The sequence below is a fragment of the Mauremys reevesii genome, linkage group 14 (assembly GCF_016161935.1).
Source record: "Mauremys reevesii isolate NIE-2019 linkage group 14, ASM1616193v1, whole genome shotgun sequence".
NCBI classification, from domain to species: Eukaryota; Metazoa; Chordata; order Testudines; family Geoemydidae; genus Mauremys; species Mauremys reevesii.
Window position 1 is genome coordinate 9,178,045 of NC_052636.1, and position 20,871 is coordinate 9,198,915.

The 20,871-nt window shown below is 50.0% G+C and overlaps 1 non-coding gene and 1 pseudogene across 1 annotated transcript; both read right to left on the reverse strand.

Annotated features, from left to right (window-relative positions):
- LOC120381796 overlaps nucleotides 1-20,871 on the reverse strand; it is a 305,764-nt pseudogene that overhangs the window by 205,371 nt on the left and 79,522 nt on the right.
- On the reverse strand, nucleotides 18,338-18,409 carry TRNAC-ACA. Its single transcript has one exon. It is a non-coding gene; the product is annotated as a tRNA-Cys (tRNA).

Sequence of the window (20,871 nt, forward strand, 5' to 3'; positions counted from 1 at the left end):
CTGATCAACTCGTGCCAGAGTCCTGGCTCCAAGCACTGCCGGGCATTCCCCAGTCACAGGCCCTGTCACTGTGGTAACTTTCTATCCACTTATCAGTCACTGTTCGTGTGAAATCACAGATTTTGCTTTTCTCCTCTTTTTGAAAACTGCAGGAACTGTTGGTTCAGTTTAGAAAATTTGTGCCCCCCAGTCCTGAGAGCAGCTAGGGGGCATCACGGTGAGAGAACAAAGAGCGACCCCTTGTCTCTCCCAGCAGATCCATCACACCCCTACTAGCCAGAGGCTGATACAACCCCATGGTGGGGAACCCAACACCCTCCCCACTGCCAGCAGCTGGATGTGAGGGGCCGGGACATCTTCCCTACACCTCCCTGCTGGGTGCCCCCTTTCCATGTCACACCAGCCTCTGACTAGCAGGCTGAGGGTTCAGCACTGGAAGTCTGGTCAGTTTTCCCAGCCCTGCCCAGGGGGTTGGTTTCTCTATTTCCTGTTTCACAAATTAGGGAATTTTCTCCCCCACCACCCAAGTGTTTGTTCTGAGGATCTAGGCCCATGTTAACAAGTCCCAGCAGGTTTGTCACACTCTGTCCCCCTCCCCTTCCTCACCCAGGGTATTCCCTGCCCCCCTCCAGCCCTAACTCCCCAGAAGTTGCCACCTCTTCAGTATTTCCTGCCCCTCCCCCGCCAGCAGGAACCCACCAGCAACCCCTCCCCCCCCCGGCTCCCAGCTGCTCCAGCCCCTTCCTGTGCCCTTCAACCCCCCCCCCCCACTCCCAGCTGCTCCAGCCCCTTCCTGTGCCCTTCAAACCCCCAGCTGCTCTAGCCTTCCTGTGCCCTACAACCCCCGCTCCCAGGTGCTCCAGCCCCTTCCTGTGCCCCGCAACACCCCCCGTTCCCTGCAACCCGCCCTCTCCCCCGTTCCCAGCCGCTCCAGCCCCTTCCCGTGCCCCGCAACCCCGCCTCTCCCCCGGGCTGCAGCGCTCGCCAGCGCGGGCTGCAGCGGCTGGGATCCAGCTGACACCCAATGCACGGGCTGGGGGCGGGGAGCTGCTGCACCAGCCCCGCCCCCGCTTTTCCCCTGGGGAGCCCCGGCCCCTCTCCTGCCCCCTCCGGGCTGAGGCGGGTCCCCGCGTGTCCCACCCCCTGCGTGAGGCCCGGGGGCGGGGCCAGGCCTGGGGAGGAGCCGCCCCTTCCCACCCTCCCGGCCCGGCAGCGGGGGCAGGGGGACCATGGCGGGGCCGGGAGCGCGGCGCGGGGGCTGCTCCAGCCCTGCAGCCCGCGGGTAGCGCGGTGGGGCCGGAACGCGTGGGGCAGACACGCTGCTGCCGGGGCGGGGTCAGGGCTGGGGTTGGGCTGTGGGGGCTGGTTGTGCGTGGGGTCACAAGCCCCCCCAGCTCTGCCGTTCCCCGGGAAAGGGCGGGGGGGGGTCTAAGAGGCACCGGCTGGGAGACGGGGCGGGGCCGGAGGAAAGGATGAGCGGTGTGGGGAGGGTCTGGCTGGACCCAGGACCTCCCTTACCTGGGCTGGAGAGGCGCCCGGGGCAGGCTGGGAGATGTAGTTCCTGACTCGCCCTGGACCGGAAGTGACATTGGGAGAGACCAAGCCGAGTTGCAACGCGCGCGGGCCTGCGGCTCTGCCTGGCTCGCGGGGCCGTTGGAGCCTCTCCCGGCCGGAGAAGGGTTGGTGCCGGTGGAGCTCTGGGCATGCGCAGATCGCGGCGGGAGAGCCCTTCATTAACCCCCCCGTGCCCAGCCCGGGCCCTGCCCCGCTGGAGCCGCCCCGGGCTCCGCCCGCCCCGGGCTCCGCCCGCCCCACTGTGGAGCTGCAGCCTCCAGGTCCGGGAGCGAGCCCGGGGGCGGGGCCGGGTGGTGACTCTGCCCCAGTGTCCGGGGGGGACCCGGCATCTCGCAGCGCCGGGATCTGCTCCCTGGGGGGGAGGCAGCGCCCACGGGGGGCTCGGAGCTGCTGCCCCCGCAGGAGCCCAGCACCCCCCAGGCCTGGCCAGGCTCTGCCCTGGGGCTCCGTGGGGGGTGCCGGGGGGAGGGGCCCGGCCCCACTGGGGTCCCTGCGTAGGGCTGGTGGGGGGAGACGGGTCTGGGGCGGGAGGGACGGGCGGGAAATGTCTGTGCAGCCTGGACATGGCGGGGGGGGCAGGTGACCCACGAGGAGCGGGGAGAGAAAGGGGGGGGCTGAGATCCCCTCGGATTTACCGCTGCCCCCTCCCGTGGGGACCCCCCTCCTCTCCCGTCCTGCCCCCTTTCTCCCTAGAGAGCCACGAGCAGCGCCCAGGGTGACCCTCCCCATCCCCCCAACCCCTGAGAAGTTCCCTGTTCCCCCGCCCCGATTGTGCCCCATTTTCTCTCCCCTTCGCCAGTGGCCAGTTCAGGTCTCAGGTTTGGGGGGTTTCCCCCATTTCCACCTGTAGGGATTTGTCCTTGTGCGGGTGGGAAATGGTTCCCCCGAGTGATTTCTGAGCTGGGCAGAGGGTGAATGGGCAGAGGCTGGGGGAGCCCTGAGACACGGACACCTCTGGGCTGCGCTGGGGGGGCCACTGTCTGCTGGCAACGGGGCCTGGGAAGGGCCAGGAAGGGGAGGGAGGAGCAAGTGTCCCCCATGGAGACGGCCCAGCCCCAGGTTTCCCAGTCCAGTTACTTCCCCTCCCCCAACCTGCCCAACCCAGCAGCCCCCCCACCCCATCACCTGCTAGTCACATTCCCAGACCCCACTGCCAGCCCCTCCCCACTGATAGTGACTTTCTCACTCCAGCCCCACTCCTGTCCCCTGTGAAAAGACATCACCCGGATCCCTGCCGGCCATGTGAGTGTGAGACGAGAAGAATCCGTCCCGCTCTGTTGTTGATTCAATATCCTTGTATAATCCCCTCAAATTTCCCATCTTTTATCTCGAGCCTTTAAATGGTGACACACAATCTCCAAGATGTTGGTGCTTCTCTTTTATATTGGCAAATATTTAGTTTGTGCCCCATTTTCTCCTCAGTTCTGAAATACTGATATCTAATGTTCAAAAATCTCCCCCCTTTTCTCTCCAGGTGTGTGACTGAGATCAGGGCTCTTATTGTACTGCCAGGCGGTGCAGAGACCCCAACTGAGATCTGGGCCCTGTTCTGCCAGGCGCTGAAGAGACCCCAGGTGAGATCAGACCCCACTGTTGTGCCAGGTAAAACTGAGACCTGGACCGAGATCGCGCCCCCTCCTTGTGCCAGGCAGCGCACGACTGCGACCCAAACCACTGCCACTATTGTGCTGGGCACTTCAGAGACCTCGACTGAGATCTGTGTCCCCGTTGAGTCTGGCACTGCACTGACCCTAATGAAGATCCCGCCCCACCACTGTACTGGGCACTGCACAGACCCTGACAGAGATCCTGCTCCCACATTTTGCCAGTTGCTGCAGGGGCCCTAAACAAAATCTGGGATCCTGTAATGCCGGGAGTTGCAGAGCCCCCGACTGAGATAAGGCCCCTGTTGTGCAGGGCTCTGCACAGACACTGACCAAGATCAGGGTCCCCATTGTGACAGGTGCTGAACAGACACCAAGGGTATCTCTACCTGCCATTAAAACCCCCAGCTGGCCCATGCCAGGTGACTCAGGCTCATGGGCTCAGGCGAAGGGGCTGTTTAATTGCAGTATAGATGTCTGGGCTCGGGCTGGGGCCAGGCTGTAGGACCCTGTGAGGTGGGAGGGTGCCAGACCTTGGGCTGCAGCCCCAGCCGGAACATGGACACCACAATTAAACTGCCCCACAGCCTGAGCCGTGTGAGCCCAAGTCAGCGGGCATGGGCCAGCCGCCGGTGTCTAACAAGTTTGCATGGAGAATTTGGGTCAAAACTGGGAACTGAACCCAGATTGTTTGAATTCTTGCCTCTCCCCTTAACCCCAGGCCCAGCGTGTGTGTGTGCAGCGTTGTTTTGGTCTGTGTTTACCTTGCATTGGCTTCCAAGGGAGGCTGTGGAATTTCCTTCACTGGTGGTTTTTAAGACCAGGTTAGAGATACACCAGTCTGGGAATGTCTAGGGATACTTGGTCCTGACTCATCACAGGAGGCTTGAGGAGACGACCTCTCAAGATCCCTTCCAGGCCTACACTGAAATAATTCTCTTTTGTGCTGTGTCCTGTTCTACGCTGAGCTGTTTTGCATGGTGCCATTTGGAACTGTGATCGCACCATGTTGTGTAGCAGTTTTATGGTGAATTGTTTAACCTCAGCTTGTTTGGTGCCTGTGCTGTGTCGGTTTGAGTTGAGCTATTTTCCATTGTGTACTTTTGTCCTAGGATGTCATCGTTTGCATCGTGTTGCTTTCTTCTCCTTTGTACTGTCATTCTATGCTGTGGAGTGTAGGTTGTGTTTTTTCTCCCCGAATTGCCTGACATCATGTTGTGGTGGGTTTTATTTTGTATGTTGTGTTTTTATATGTGTATATATTGCATCACATCGTAGAAATGCAGGGCTAGATAGGACCTCAAGATGTCATCAAGTCCAGCTCTCTCTGCTGAGGCAGGACCAAGTATCTGTAGATTATCTCTGACAGCTTTGTCCTACTTGTTCTTAAAAACTTCCAGGGAAAGAGATTCCCTAGCCCCCCTTGTAAGACTATTCCCGAGCTGACCTGCCTTAGCTCTGGGGACACCCACACAGACTGTAGTGGTGAGCAGCTCTGGAGAGAGAGGAAACCCCAGTGAGTGGCAACTGGGTAAAGAGACTGAAGTTTGGAGGAGAAACATTGACGTGTCCAAGGTCACCCAGGCTGTCCATGACCGAGCTAGAAATAGGTTCTAGTGCCACCGTACTGCTGTTTCTGAAGGTCTCTGCCACCCTGGTGTTTTAGGCACTGGTGCAAACCCTTAGTGTAGGCAGAAGTTACACTAGTGCACTCTGATTGGCACTGGTGCGCCATGTCCCAGTTTGAAGGTTTGAGGTGGGGGGAAGTGACCTCACAGAGGCCTGGGGCTGGCTGACCAGTGCAGCTGGTAAGGGAGGGGCAGCAGTGAGTGCTGGAGGTATGAGCCAGGAGCACAGCCCCACAGGGCTGGACACTGACTTCTCCTGACCCAGGACACCCCCCAGTGAGGTGGTTTGTCCATGGATGCACAGGCTGTCTTGGCAGGGCAGCTCACCTGCAGTCCCTGCACACCTCTTCCTGCAGCCTAATACAGTGTGCTCGGGGGCCTTCCCAAGCTGTGGGTGACGGGGCTCTGGAGCTAACAGGGTCTGTTCCTGGCTCTGTCACAGACCTGTTCAGTGACCGTGGGGAAGTCACAGCCCCTCTCTCTGTAACGCTGTCTTCAGTGACTCGAACACGAGCACCAGCCTCAGGCAGACTGGTAAGAAGCAGGGAACAAACCCCAAATTGGGCGTGAGGTCTGTATGGAGATTTCACCAACCAAGAATCCAGTGTAAACACAGACAGTCCCCTTGGGTGAGCGCATATATCTTTCTGAGCCGAGCCCCCCCCCGCTATAAAAACTCCGCTGCCCATGTGGGCCACAATAACTGGTTTTCTGCATATAACAGCCAGGGCTGGCGTTAGGGGCAGCAAGCAGGGCAACTGCCTGCGGCCCCACGCCACAGGGGCCTTCACAAAGCTACATTGCTTAGGCTTTGGCTTCAGCCCTGGTGGTGGGGCTCAGGGCTGGCTTTAGGCCAATTCCACCGAATCGGGCCCAGCCCCTAAGAGGGCCCCGCATCCAGTGAGAATCTCTTCCCTGGCTAGAGACAACTTTTTAATTTTTACTCACCTGGCAGCACTTCAGGGGTGGGTCCTTCACTTGCTCTGGGTCTTCGGCGGCACTTCGGCGGCGGGTCCTTCAGTGCTGCCGAAGACCTGGAGCGAGTGAAGGACCCGCCCCCGAAGTGCCACCGAAGACTTGGAGCACCGCCCGTGAGTACAAGCCCCACGTGTTTTTACATTTTTTTGGGGCGGTCATCCCTGCCTGGGCCCTGTCAAAACTGTTTGAATTGGGCCCCGCACTTCCTAAAGCCGGCCCTGTCTGGACTTCAGCTCCATGCGCTGGGACTTCAGCTTTCTGCCCTGGGCCTCAGCAAGTCTAATGCCGGCCTTGCTTGGTAGCCCCCTGAAAGCTGCTCACGGCCCCCCCAGGGGGCCCCAGACCCCTGGTTGAGAACCCCTCCCTTACCCCACGAGTCACAGCGATGTTCAGGTTACTGCCAGGCCCATTGGGACTACTCATTGGGACTCGCTGGGGAGCCACAGAAAGGAACAAGATGTGCTGAGGCAAGAAGGCCCAGTCTCAGCAGCACTGGGGTCATGCTTCCCAAAAGCTAAAACTAGGCCCAGCCCAGGAAAGGGGCACTGCCAGGAGAGACTGGATAAAGGCTGGAGCATCAAACAACTTAGTTAAGCTGAGAGAGCTGCCTTGGGGACAGTGACAGGAGAATCCCCAGAGTGACTCCTTGGATTCTGCTCGTCTCTGGCCTTTGGTTCATAGAATCACAGAACTGGAAGGGACCTCGAGAGGTAGCTAGTCCAGTCCCCTGCCCTCAAGGCAGGACGAAGTATTATCTAGACCAGGAGTGGCCAACCTGAGCTTGAGAAGGAGCCAGAGTTTACCAATGTACATTGCCAAAGAATCACAGTAATACGTCAGCAGCCCCGCATCAGCTCCCACCCCCTGCTCCCAGCGCCTCCCACCAATGGGAAGCCACAGTAATCAGAACCTCCCCCTCCCTCCTCGCACCTCCCGATCAACTCTTCACACTATGCAAGACACTCGGTGGGGGGGAATGGAGCAAGGGCATTGCAGGAATGGAGGCTCAGGAAAGGGAGTGGGAAGGGGTGGAGTGGAGGCAGGGCCTGTAGCTGAGTAGTGAGCACACCCAGCACACTGGAAAGTTGGTGCCTGTAGCTCCAACCCCAGAGTTGGTGCCTATACAAGGAGCCGCATATTAAATTCTAAAGAGCCACATGTTGGCCACCCCTGATCTAGCCCATCCCTGAGAGGTGTTTGTCCAGCCTGCTCTTAAAAATCCCCAACGATGGAGATTCCACAACCTCCCTAGGCAATTTATTCCAGTGCTTAACCACTCTGCCAGTTAGGGAGTTTTTCCTAATGTCCAGCCTAAACCTTCCTTGCTGCAATTTAAGCCCATTGATTTTTGTCCTGTCCTCAGAGGTTAAGAAGAACAATTTTTCTCCGGCATCTTTGTAACAACCTTTTATGTACTAGAAAACTGTGATCATCCCCTCTGAGTCTTCCCCAGTTTTCTTCCATCTCAGAGGTTAAGAAGAACAATGTTTCTCCCTCCTCCTTGAAACAAAATTTTATGTACTTGAAAGCTGATCATATCTTCTCCAGACTAAGCAAACACAGTTTTTTCAGTCTTCCTCATAGGTCATGTTCTCTAGACCTTTAATCATTTTTGTTGCTCTTCTCTGGACTTTCTCCAATTTGTTCACATCTTTCCTGAAATGTGGCACCCAGAACTGAACACAATACTCCAGTTGAGACCTAATCAGTGTGGAGTAGAGTGGAAGAATTACTTCTCGTGTCTTGCTTACAATACTGCTGCTAAGACAGATCAGAATTATACTTGCTTTTTTTGCAACAGTGTAACACTGTTGACTCATATTTAGCTTGTGATCCACTGTGACTCCCAGATCCGTTTCTGCAGTGCTCCTTCCTGGGCAGTCATTTCCTGTCTTGTATGTGTGCAACTGATTGTTCCTTCCTAAGTGGAGTACTTTGGGTTTGTCCTTATTGAATTTCATCCTGTTTACTTCAGACCATTTCTCCTGTTTGTCCAGATAATTTTGAATTTTAATTCTATCCTCCAAAGCACTTGCAACCCCTCCCAGCTTGGTATCGTCCACAAACTTGATAAGTGTAACAGAGCTACTGGGAGGGTTTCACCATGTGTCAGAGGGTTACAGCCTGGTGGGAGGGGGCTAGGCCTGTACTGGAATAAGGTCACTCTGTGCTTCACAGTGTGGCAGAACCGGGAATGTCCATTACCAGGGGAAAATGCTGGGGGGAATCGACATGTGGAAAGGACAGAAACCCTGTCTGAATTCTCTCACATTGCCCTTCTCGCCCTGGCAGGCTACAGAATAACGTCCACGTTTTGCCCCAAATCATCCCCTCCTCCCAGGGGGAAGGAAATGGCTGCAGTGGAGCTGGCTCAGGTAAGGGATTCTCAGGGGCGGGTTCTGCTTGGAGGGAGAGGAGCAGTAAATGTATAGGAGGGTGGGAGGCAGGAACTATCTAGGGTGTGTAATGGGAGGGGACAGGATGTGACAAACCTGCTGAGACTTGTGTAATGTAGAGTGTGATGTGTTGTCACCCCGGGGTGCAGTCTGGGGAGCTTCTGGGAACCGCTGTGCCCTCTAACCCTCAAGCTGGGCTGCCCCTTCTCACGCTGCTTTGCTGGAGATTCAGCCAGCCTCTCCAGAGCCTGTTATCACCCAACACGACAGCAGGTGGCACCATGCATCTAACTAAGCTACCTGAGTGCTTTACCTAAGCCACTCAAGGACAGATAGAAGACAGAAGCCAATTTCCCAGCTCTAAGTGGTAGCAAACAGATCAAAGCAGATTACTTATATAACCAAAAACTCAAACTAAGCCTAACATACTATCTGGATAGAATTTGAATTAGCAAATTCTCACCCTGACTGATGATAGAAGCAGTCCACCAAGTTTCCATACACAAGCTAGAAATCCCTTTCCCCTGGGACCAGCATATCCCCCAGTTCAGTCTTTGTTCCTGAGGTGTTTCCAGGAGTTTTCTTGTGTGCGGAATGAGGCCAAGAGATGATGTCACACCCCACCATATGTAGCTTTTCCGTATGGCAGGAACCATTTGTTCCAAACTCAGTTCCCAGTCCAGTTTGTGGAAAAATAGAGGTACCAAAATGGAGTTTAGTATCATGTGGTCTGGTCACAGGCCCTACCATGGCCTAGTGAGTCATAGTAGCCATGACTCATAGGCTGGCTGAAACATTCCCAGGAAGGCTAAGCTCTTCCACGGTACATTGTCTTTGTTGATGAGCCATGAACACTGTCTGGCTTCTTTGTTGTACCTGAAAGGCTCATTGTGGATGTTACCCAGAGTAAGCACATTTGAAAGACAGATACAGAGTCAATATCCATAACATCAGATACGAATATGATACATGCACAGAAATAGGACAATCATATTCAGCAAATACTAACTTTTCCAATGACACTGAACATATGATGCGTCTTGCACAAAATGCATCATAATTATGTCCTAATCATTTCATAATCATACCACTATGCTGAATGTGGGGTGTAGTGTCGGGGCCTAATTTCAAGGCACAGGTGTTGGGAATGGAACTTCCCCTCTTTGTGAAACAGGAAATAACCCTCTAGCCAGAACTGGGAAAACTTCCCAGACTCCCAGTGCTGAACCCTGAACTTACTGATACTTCATTAGTTACCACCAACCCCGATCTTTGTGGCAACTGGAAACGTTATCAGTGACGATTTTATATTCTCTTCCAGGTCATTGATAAGAATGTTAAATAGCACAGGGCCAAGATCCAATCCTTGTGGGAACCGCCTAGAAAGAAATCCACTCGACCATGGTTCCCCATTTACAATCATAGTTTTTAATCTATTTAATGTATGCTGTGTTTATTTTGTATCTTTCTAGTTTTCTAGTCAAAATGTTGTGCTGAACCAAGTCATACGCCTTACAGAAGTTTAGGTATATTACATCAATACTATTAGTTGCAACCAAACTTTTGATCTCATGCAATAAGGATATCCAGTTAGTTTGATTGGATTTGTTGTCTCTGAACCTTTGTTAATTGGTATTAATTATATTACCCTCCTTTAATTCTTTATTAATTAAATCCATATTCGCTGCTCCATTATCTTGCCCAGTATCAGACTAACACTCTCGTAATTAGCTGGGTCATTTCTTTTACCCTTTTTAAATATTGGCACAGCATTAGCTTTAGTCCAGTCTTCTGGAATTTCCCAAGTGTTCCAAGTCCTAATTGAAATCACCATTAACAGTCCACCACACTCCTCCACCAGGTCTTTCAAAACTCTTGGATACAAGTTATGTGGACCTGCTTATTTAAACATGTCTGACTGTAATAGCTGCTGTTTAACATCCTCGTGAGTTATTGTTGGGATGGAAAGACTGTCGTCGTCAACGTCTTATATGACTTACATCATCCGTTTTTCTCCAAATCCAGGAGAGAAATATTTATTGAACACACTTTTACCTCTTCTGCATTATTTTTCATAATTCTGCCATTTCCATCTAGTAATTTGCCACTTCCATTGTTAGGATTAATTTTGTACTTAATATGCTTTTTAAAAACTTCCTTCTTATTTTCATTAATTGGTCATTGATTTCTGATAGCTTCCCTTGCCAACTTTCTACAATTCTGACTTTCTAACTTCTATTCTTTACTATTGACTTCCCCTTTCTTCCATATATTTTATTTGGAGAGTGTTGGGATTCCTACCAGGGAGCCACCAGCAGGGTCCAGAGACAGCCCCATCTCCTATATTAAGCTCTGGCTAGTGGGTATGTGATAAATGTGATGACCCTGCCTCCGTCTGTCAGCTGGGAGACACAAAGGTTCTCTCTTTCCGCCCTCTGATGCCTCCTGGCTGTTCTAGGCAAGGTGGGGTGGGACTCTGTTAACATGTGCCTCGCGGAACTTCCATTTCCCTGGTGCTGCTGTTCTGTGAATAGTGGGGTTGTGAGTGGGGCAGCAGGTACTGAGTGTTGGACTCTTGCTCTTTCAGGGGCCGGTGACCTTCGAGGAAGTGGCTGTCTATTTCACCAGGGAAGAGGGGACTCTGCTGGACCCTGTTCAGAGAGCCCTCTACAGGGATGTCATGCAGGAGAACTATGAGACGGTGACCTCGCTGGGTAAGGAGTCCTGTCCCCTGGGTTATTAGAAGCTGTGAGGTCTCTAAAGAACCTGAGTAGTAATAACTTTATACCTTTATTTGTCATACAAGTTTTGACAAGTTTCCTTGCCCCCCGTTTTTTGCCTTATCTCCCACCCACTAGTATCATTTTTGGACATGTGCCTTTTTCGTGCTGTCAGTCATTTAAAAATTGCACTTAATGTATCCTTATTGGCTACATTAATAACTGTAGCTTTCATGCGTATTCCTCATTTTAAGAGGAAAATATGCCACGTGTAGAATTCTAAATTGAGTAAATAGGTATGTGACTCTTGCCTGGCTTGTGTGACAGTCAGATGAGCTCCTCTTTTGATAGGAGAGCGTATAATGTTGCCATTCAGGACCCCACAGATGAAGGGAGAACAGAGCTGTGGGGGGGGCAGAGAAGGGGGAATAGGTAATTCTGGGGTGCCCAGATATGGGGAGGGTGTGTGCAGGGTTAGAGCTAAGAAGCAGCAGGGAGGGATGAGGTAGTGAGAGACGTACAGGGAACACAAGAAGCTCCCAAGGTGCCGGGAGGTGGTGCTGGCTGAGAGTAATGGGAAGAAGTGGAGGGGAGTGTGGAGGAAGGGCACCGAGGAAGTGGCTCATTCTCAGGTGCTGAAGCTAAGTGGCCTGTCCTTGTGGAAGAGTGGGAGCCCTTGGGGGGTCTAGTGCACTCAAGGGGCACCTCCCAAGGATGGTTTAAAAGCCAGGGCATTGCACAGATCCTATGGATCCATGACAGTGCCAAAGGTTCAGCCTTATGGGGAAAAGATATAAAACAAGAAAAGGATCTAAATGCGTGTTTACCATCGCTCCCTCTCAGTCCTCATGGGAATCCCTGATCCGTTCCAAAGTGTATTAAAACCTTCCTTAAAGGCTTACCTCTTGGGTATCAGGTCACGTCCGTTTGTTAGAGGGTTTTCCCTTCACCCTCCCACTTCCCTGGTTCTTGTCACGCAGACAGCAAGCAGCAAAAGACCAGAAATCTGAAGCACAGATAATGCGATGTTTATTGGGGTTATTTCCAAGCAAGCATATTCCACTGCCCTAATGAACTTACACCTAGAAAAATTAATGATGCAGCAGACAGAAACAATTAGAGAACCAGACTGATTAACAAGGTAAAAGTGGTGGCCATAAAGATAAAACAATACAGAAATGAGGGTTTCACAACCACAACCATTGATAAGGGATTTATTGCCAGACCAGCTGCTGTCAAAGTAAGTTTTCTTTAACCATCTTAAGATCTGTTTCTTTATCTGGTGGTGATGGGCACTGTCAGGAGAGGATTGACTTCCTAACAGCCCAATAGCACCTTATCCCAAACCAGTCACACTGAAATGTGAGGATGTGACGCTATATTTCCCAGCTTATGGCAGCCCCTGCTGCTTAACCAAAGGCCTTAGCCTAAGAACAAGGCCTCAGCCTAGCCTAGTGAGAGAAGGCCCAGACACAGGCAGACTGAGATTTTGATTCTTAGCTAGTTACAGGGGTATAAAGACAAAGTGATAAAAATACCCCTAAGTTCTTAAACTATAGGCTTTACAGGCAGGCCTGAATATCTCTATTCTAACAGTGGGTTCTAGCCCTTCCCCCGTTCTGTGTCTGTCTTGTCTATTTAGATCAGGGGTCGGCAACCTTTCAGCAGTGCTGTGCCGAGTCTTCATTTATTCACTCTAATTTAAGGTTCCGTGTGCCAGTAACACATTTTAACGTTTTTAGAAGGTCTCTTTCTATAAGTCTATAATATAGAACTAAACTATTGTTGTATGTAAAGTAAATAAGGTTTTTAAAATGTTTAAGAAGCTTAATTTAAAATTAAATTAAAATGCAGAGCCCCCCCTTGGACCAGGGGCCAGGACCCAGGCAGTGTGAGTGCCACTGAAAATCAGCTCGCTACCGCAGGTTTCCTACTCCTGATTTAGATTGTAAATTCTTCAGGGCACGGGCCATCTACTGTTCTCTGTTTGCACTTTGCCTAGCACAATGGGGACCCACTGTTAGTTGGTCCTTAGGCACTAAGGTAGTGAATATGATTTATTATAATAGTAACTCTCCTGCCACTTTGAGCCAAAGAAGATGGCCTTGGGATGCGTAGCCTTATTTGGGGTGTGAGAGTAATGTTGATTTGATTTATCAACTTAATTTAATGTGTATTGTAATTATTTTAATTAATTAATAATAATACTTAATCATTTATATTAATTAATATGGGTTTAGGCTCGCCAATTTGTTTGATCAGAAGATAAAAGTTCGTGTTTCGAATCAGGTTCCACAGAATTGATAAAGGGACCTTCGGGGGTATGACAGGAAGCTCACAGTGAGACAGATATAGTCATAACGACTTTTTATTATACTCAATGAAATAGTAAGTAAATTGTAAAACAGGTAGAATTACAGAGTTACAATTGTATTACTGTTATTCAGGAGATGCATATGATGATACAATATTATGTGCTGCAAACTTTTGGTTAATATTCACACCCTGTTTTGATAAACTGGTGTTGGCCTCACCTCTGGCGGTTCTGGTTTCACAGCTCTTGCAAGGGAAACTAATGCAAAGAGCTGTCAAAGCTACTTTGGAATTTACTTTTTAGCTCAACTAAATAATCTAATACACAAATTAAAATAAAGTTTAGAGAGACCAAGCTTAGCCGAGACCCTTTTGAACTTAAAGTTTGAAAAGAAAATAAGTGTGGCCTATTACTGGTTAATAGCTGTCGTAGATGGATAGCATGAATACGTAGTTGAAGATGGTGAAGCGTAGAGAAGGAGGAGGAGGTCGAGGTGCGGGTAAAAAGAGATATGTTACCTCTTTTTATAGCGAGGTAGGTTACCTCTTTTTTTGGAAATAAATGCCGGAAATCCTTCCTTTTATGCCCAAATTTCAGTCTTCCCCCATAGAAATGATAGGGTACACTTACTCCTTAGGCTAGTATGTATGTGCGTATGGATGGCAGGTATCTGCGCACTTGTGGGGTACTTGTTAAGCCTGTGAGTACAACTTTGAAAAATCCCCTTTGCTATTCTTCATTGTCTGTTGGTCTAGGTAAAGGGTCTTAGACCTAAGTGTAGGCACTTTATTTGGGTATAGGAAAAACAGTTCCTTTTCTGGATGAAAGGGCGCAGGATATAGCTATGCTAACTTTGCTTTAGCTTAAAATGCAGGTTTTTGTCCTGTAGGTTTCTTGCATTACAGCCAAATATATTTTTAATATGAATTAATAAACCTATCACAATACTGTACTTATAAGAAAAGAGATATTGATGCAGGCAAGCAGATGAATCCTGAGGGCTACAGATGTTACTGCCTAAAAATGAGATGGGGTTAAAACTACGGAATATTCTTTGTGACAAGTATCCCACAAATTCCACTGACCTCCCTTGTTTTCTTTGCCTGCAGTAGGGTTTCCAATTTCCAAACCTGCTGTGATCTCGCAGCTGGAACGAGGGGAAGAACCGTGGGTCCTGGACCTCCAGGGCTCTGAAAAAGAAGTGGTCCCGAGAGCTGCCGTCACAGGTGAGGACTTGGTTAAACAACTCAACAACTGCTTAGGAATGCAGGAAACATTTGGGATGCCCTACAAAGATCCTGTGAGCTCTCCAAGTTCAGGATTGTCCCCTGCAGATGTGGAATCATTATGGCAGATGTCACTCATGGCTTCCCTCCTATTCTGACTGACAACTGGCAGCAGGTCGCTCCCTGATCTCACTTTCCCCTGAGAGTTATGGTGCAATGAGGACCCAGAACTGATGCCTTCCTCTCTTCTCTGTGGAAGGGTTTGGGGAAAATCAGCACCTGATAGGTTTGATCTCTCCCACATATATTTTGGTTTGTTCATCCCTTTTTCCATTCCTCTCTCTGACATTTCCTTTTTCTCAGGCACAGGGAGTGGCCTATGTCTGGATTCTCTCTGTCTCCCATCCGGCGATGGGCTGGTGAGTGAAAACAAGGAGGAGAAACCCCAGCAGGAAGACACTGTGCAAGTAGATCCACATTGGCTGTTATCAGGAAGATCCAAAGGGAATGTTTCCAGGAGTTGTGCACTCCCAGAAGACACAAAAGCCTGTGAGACTCAGCAGAGGCCAGAAGAAAACTACAGTAGCCACTCAGCCCTTATTCCACGCAACAGAATCAACTTGGAAGAGAGACGCTACATGTGCCATGAGTGCGGGAAAAGCTTCAATCGGCGCTCACACCTTATCACACATCAGAGAATCCACACAGGGGAGACGCTCTACACGTGCTCTGAGTGCGGGAAAAGCTTCAATCGGCGCTCAAACCTTATTACACATCAGAGAATCCACACTGGGGAGACGCCCTACACGTGCGCTGAGTGCGGGGAAATTTTCGGGTGGAGCTCTGACCTTATCAGACATGAGAGAATCCACACTGGGGAGACGCCCTACATGTGCTCGGAGTGCGGGAAAAGCTTCAATCAGCGCTCAAACCTTATTACACATCAGAGAATTCACACAGGGGAGACACCCTACACGTGCTCTGAGTGCGGGAAAAGCTTCAAGCAGAGCTCAAACCTTATCACACATCAGAGAATCCACACAGGGGAGACGCCCTACACGTGCTCTGAGTGTGGGAAAAGCTTCAATCAGAGCGCTCACCTTATTAGACATCATAAAATCCACAGGAGAGAGAACTGTAACAAATCCCTTGACTAGGGCTGGCCAAAGTTTTGTTTTTTTAATTACATTTGCTAATTCCCACATAGTGATTTTTGCACCATCTTCACCAAGGTCTCTCAGCTCCACCAGATCAGTTGCCTTCTTCTGCCTTTTGCAGCTCACCCTTCTTTGGGGTCAGTCCTGTGATCTTTTCTATCACCTCCTTTCCTTTGAGTCACAGGAGTGTGTGTCCCTCCTGCCAGGAATGTTCATCAGCTCCAGGTCGGGGAGAGGTTTGATCCCAACAAGCTACACTGAGGCAAAAAGTACCTGTGCCTGACATCCACTAGGGCTGTACATGGCGTTGGCTGCTCAAGTTAGTGATCGTAATGTAAACATTTGTAGTGCAGATGCAGCCCAGGTGCAGTGGTTGCCATTAGCTTTCCCCTTGACCTGACCTAAACTCCATCACTTTCCCTAGTCTAAACAAACCCTGAGCATCACAGTTATACTGTTCCCCCATTTCACAGCAACTGTTAGTCATCGAGTTCTCCCTTGGGGAACCAATTGTTTCATTCCCAGTTGCTCTGATGTTGCTGCAGGTTGTGCTGGGGAGCAGATGTTTTTATTATCATTTTCCACACTTAAAATATATTGAACTATAACAAAGAGCAGGAACAGGGCAGGGATAGGGAAAAATGTCATGTCACCCATTGTAACAACAGACGTAGTTAGGGTAAGACAGAGGGATTCCCTTATTCCCCATCACCATCCTCCTTCAATCCGTGCTAGAGCCTAAGAATCCTTTTCCTTTCCCCCGTTGTGGGATGGGAGACGTCCCAAAGTGCTCCCTGTGCTATAGCACATGGCTAAGCTCAGAGAATAAACCCCAAATATCCCCTGAGCTTTGCTTTTTGAATTCTGTGTTTCCGATTACTTCAAGCCTGGACACTGTGATTATTTACCAGTTTCTCTAGCACTGTTCCTACCACTTTTTCTGTAACATTTTTTGTTTTTTTATGGGACAGGGTTGTTATTCCTTTGCCTAACCCCAAGCTGGAAGGCCAGGGTGTCTGTTTTCTCTGGCCCCTCCCCAGAGACAAATCTGACAGGGTTGCACCTGCCAGGAGCAAACAAAAAGCCCCATCGGTCACACACACAAAGCAGATAGACACACACAAGACACAGAAGAAACTGAATTATTTGAGCTATCAACATTTCCACTTTCCCACAGCCATGTTAGTTCTGAAGGTTGTTTTAATTTGTTTATTTTCTTGGAACCAGAACTGGGGAAAGAGACACTGGAGTCAGTGGAATAACAGCGGGAAGGGATAAGTCTCATGATTTGTCACTAACCAAAGGCTTTTTAAACAGAGCGATAATGTTACTGAATGGTCTGGCTAACCCTGCAGTTAGAAACAATCAGCTCTACGGGTGGTAAATTTACAGAGGCTCTGCTGCTGATCATGAAATAGAAGCACATTGCCTTTAAACAGCTGCTATTTCAATGCCTCTGAAAGTACAGAAAACAATGATCTATGTTAAAGGAACGTTGCCATTTCTCAGAGCCCCAATTTCTATTGTGTGTGTACAGGAAGGTTTGAATGTGTAGCAGGTAGTTTAGTAAAGCTTAGCTATTTTATGTGTGTAACAGGCTCCTGCCCACCTCCAGCAGAGGTTTCAATCACATACGATGGCAACTTACCGAATGTCACATAAATTAGTCCATCCCTCCCCATATTCAGTGTCTGACCGGAATGTTCGAATGAGGCAGAGAACTGGGAAAGTATCGCAGTAGGAATACATTAACGAGTGGGATTAATCAGAGCTGGGCTGCAGACAGAGCCTGTTCTACAGCTGGTGAAGTGACAGGGACACACTCCCGCTAGTGCTGGCTCTGAAATAACAGCAGAAGGAGATCGAAGAGCTCATGGGCAGCTGCCCTGTCAGTGCATCACTCACCTGGCAGGTGTTACACAAAACACAGCACTTCCCCCCACTGCCACCACTTCATTATACTGTCCATGGGGCTGTTTGTCCTGCAGGACTTTGATCTCTCCGGGTGGTCCATGGTGATTCATAACAGAGCCATTAGAGGAGCAGGAGTCATCCCAATGGAAATCTCTCCACTTCTTTCTCAGTGTTACCTTCTTACCCCTGGCTTTGGAGGTGACATTAGCCTTATCCTGTCTTGATTTTAGGTAGGATTTTGATCACCTGCTGGGGTTTGGCAGCTTAGAACTTTTGAGGGCTTTTCTCTGCCTTTTTGGTCCCCGCTGCAGTCAGTACATTCTAGACATGGGCATGGTGACCTCCCTGGGGATCTTGACAGCTTTAGCCAGCTTCTTGGTGGCTATTTTCCTGCTCACAGCCACTGTCTTCTTCTCATGCCTTGTCCTGGGGGCCCAGCTGCTGGCTGAATGGGAAGGAGCCAAAGTGCTGGTGACTTTAGCCCGCACCAAGTGGCCTTTGCTCGTCAGACTCCTGAACCCCAACTGGATGTGGTTCTTGTTCTGCTGCACAGCACAGCCCTGGAGAGGAGGGGTCTGCAAATGTACATTCATATGATCCCTTTGTTTAATTGATGAAAACATAAACTAGACACTTAGAGGCTTGGAACTGATTTCAGCTGATAGACAGGTGTGCTAGGTTTTTATGCATTTGGACAGTGAAATATTGAGTGTTACATTCATTTCAAGCATCCCCGTATAGTGGAGCTCCTGAACATAATGGAGAATGGACATGAAAATGTTTTCCCTTTTTTCAAAAATAAAAATAAAAAATAAGAGGCTTATTAGAGAGAACTTGGATTTGAAGCAAGGACCACTTGATCTGTAGTCAAACACTCTACCACTGAGCTATACCCCCATGAGAGCAGATACTTTCCTCATTGTAGCTGAAGCACATCAGTGATTCCAATAGCAGGGGCAGGTTCTCTCTGAGGCACAGAGATTTTTTGGGGAGTTGGTGGCTCCTTTCTTTCCTCACCCTGGAGTAAACTCAGCTTTTTACTCCATGGTACATGTTTTATGGAATAACAACAGCAGCTTGAAGAAAGAGCAGAGTGAATATCTCACTCTCAGGGCTGAAGGTGGCCATGTCCCCTCTGTCTGACCGTTGCCATTGCAGGAGAGAAGGTTTCAATGGAGTTGAATGCCCTGGCTCAGACTAGAGACACAGAAAGGTTTTGCTGTTCCTTGAACGGCAAAGGAAATTGTGTCTGTATGTGAAACTGAGGAGGGACATGAAATGCCCACAGGGTGGTGCAATGCCCTAAGCTAAGGCAGGAGGGTGAGGGAATGGGGCTGAGGAATGACTGAAGTGGGCTCACCTGGGATTGAAATTACATTTGTTTGTGTCGGGCAGTGAGAAATGTGACATTAATTCAGATGCAGGGTTGAGGCTTCTTTAGCTCTTTGTAGAACTTGAACTTGATTTCCCAGAAGGGAGAAAGGGAAAGTCTGGGACGGCCTTTAGTCCCTGGCTGGAGCAGTGTATGAAAAAGGCTCCAGAGACGCTGCCAGCAATTACAGGCCACTAAGGCTAACGTCAGTACCAGGCACATTGGGTGGAATTGTAGAGCCCAATGATTAGAAACATCAGTGAAGGGAATTTGCTGGGTGTAGCGGGTGGTTACCTGCTCCTGCCCTGCGGGGCTTGAAGCAGCCCAGGAGAGGGCTGGGACTGGGGCAAGAAGCCTGGGCTGATTGGGGGAAGCAGGCTCAGCTGTGGCCATGCCCCAGTCAGGCCCAGCTGGCCCCTATCAGAGGCTGTGAGCCAGGAGCCCAGTCAGTCTCCCTCTGCTTGTAGCGAGAGAAGGGCCTGGCTGCAGGGACCCAAGCAAGACACCTAGAGTGGGAGCAGGGCTGGGGAAGGGCCAGAGGAGCTGGGAGCTCTGACCTGGAAAGCCCCAGGCTGCAGGCCTGACTATAGGCTGAATAGGTGCAGGGCTGCAATGGGGCAGCCCAGGGGGAAGCAGAGGCGGCAGGTCCAAACCCCTTTGCCTGTGATGAGTGGCTCACACTGCAGTCTGCCCCAGTGAACGGGGGCTGGATGGAGACTGGGCAGTAGCTAAGACTGAGGTGATGTGGGGATAGTGGGTGGGGGTTCCCCTGGGAGGGGGAGACCCAGAACTGTGGGGGATACTGTCACGGGGTACTGCCAGGGTAAAAGGAGCACCTAGGTCCTGGGAGGGACAGGGGTCCAGCTGCGGTAAGGCAGATCACCGGCCTGCACAGGGTGCTCTGATGGCTGGAGAGCTAATTCCCAAGATGACCAGCAGGAGGCGCTGCCGGGTGAGTCTGCCCCCGCTTACATTGGGGAAGAATGAACATCCTTTTTGTAAAGGAAAATCATGCCTCACGAATCTGCTATAATTCTTTGAGGGAGTCAACAAGCATGTGGATAAAGGTGATCCCGTGGATATAGTATACTTAGGTTTTCAGAAAACCTTTGACAAGGTCTCTCCCCAAAGGCTCTGAAGCAAAATGGGATAAGATGGAAGGTCCTCTCTGGGATAGGTAACTGGTTCAAAGGCAAGAAACAAAGAGTCTGACTAAGTGGTCAGTTTTCAGAATGGAGAGAGGTAAATAGTGGTGTCCCCCTGGGGTCTGTACTGGGACCAGCACTGTTCAACATACTCCTGAGTGATCTGGATAAAGGGGTAAACAGTGAGGTGGCAACATTTGCAGATGATACAAACCAACCCAATGTTAGTTACATCCAAAAGAGAGTGCAAAGTGTGACAAAGGGATCTCACCAAATTGAGAGATTGGTCAGCAAAAAGGCAGATGAAATTCAATGTGGATCAATGCAAAGTAATGCACATGGGAAAACATGATCCCAATTCTACATCTAAACTGATGGGGTCTAAATTAGCTCTTACAACTTAAGAAAGAGATCTTGGAGTCACTGTGGATAGTTCTCTGAAAACATCCACTCAATGAGCATCGGCAGTCAAAAAAGCGAACAAAATGTTGGGAAGTCATTAGGAAAGGGATGGCTAGCAAGACAGAAATATAATATTGCCTGTCTATAAATCTGTGGTATGCCCACATCTTGAATACTGGAGCTGGTCCCCCATCTCAAAAAGATATATTGGAATTGGAAAAGGTGCAGAAAAGGACAACCAAAATGATTGGGGTGTGGAACAGCTTCCATGTGAGGTGAGATTAATAAGACTGAGGGGAGTTTTCTGCTTGGAAAAGAGATGACTAAGGGGGGGGGTTAGGATAGAGGTCTATAAAATGATGACGGGTTTGGAGAAAGTAAATAAGGAAGTATCAGAGGGGTAGCTGTGTTAGTCTGGATCTGTAAGGAAGTGTTATTTA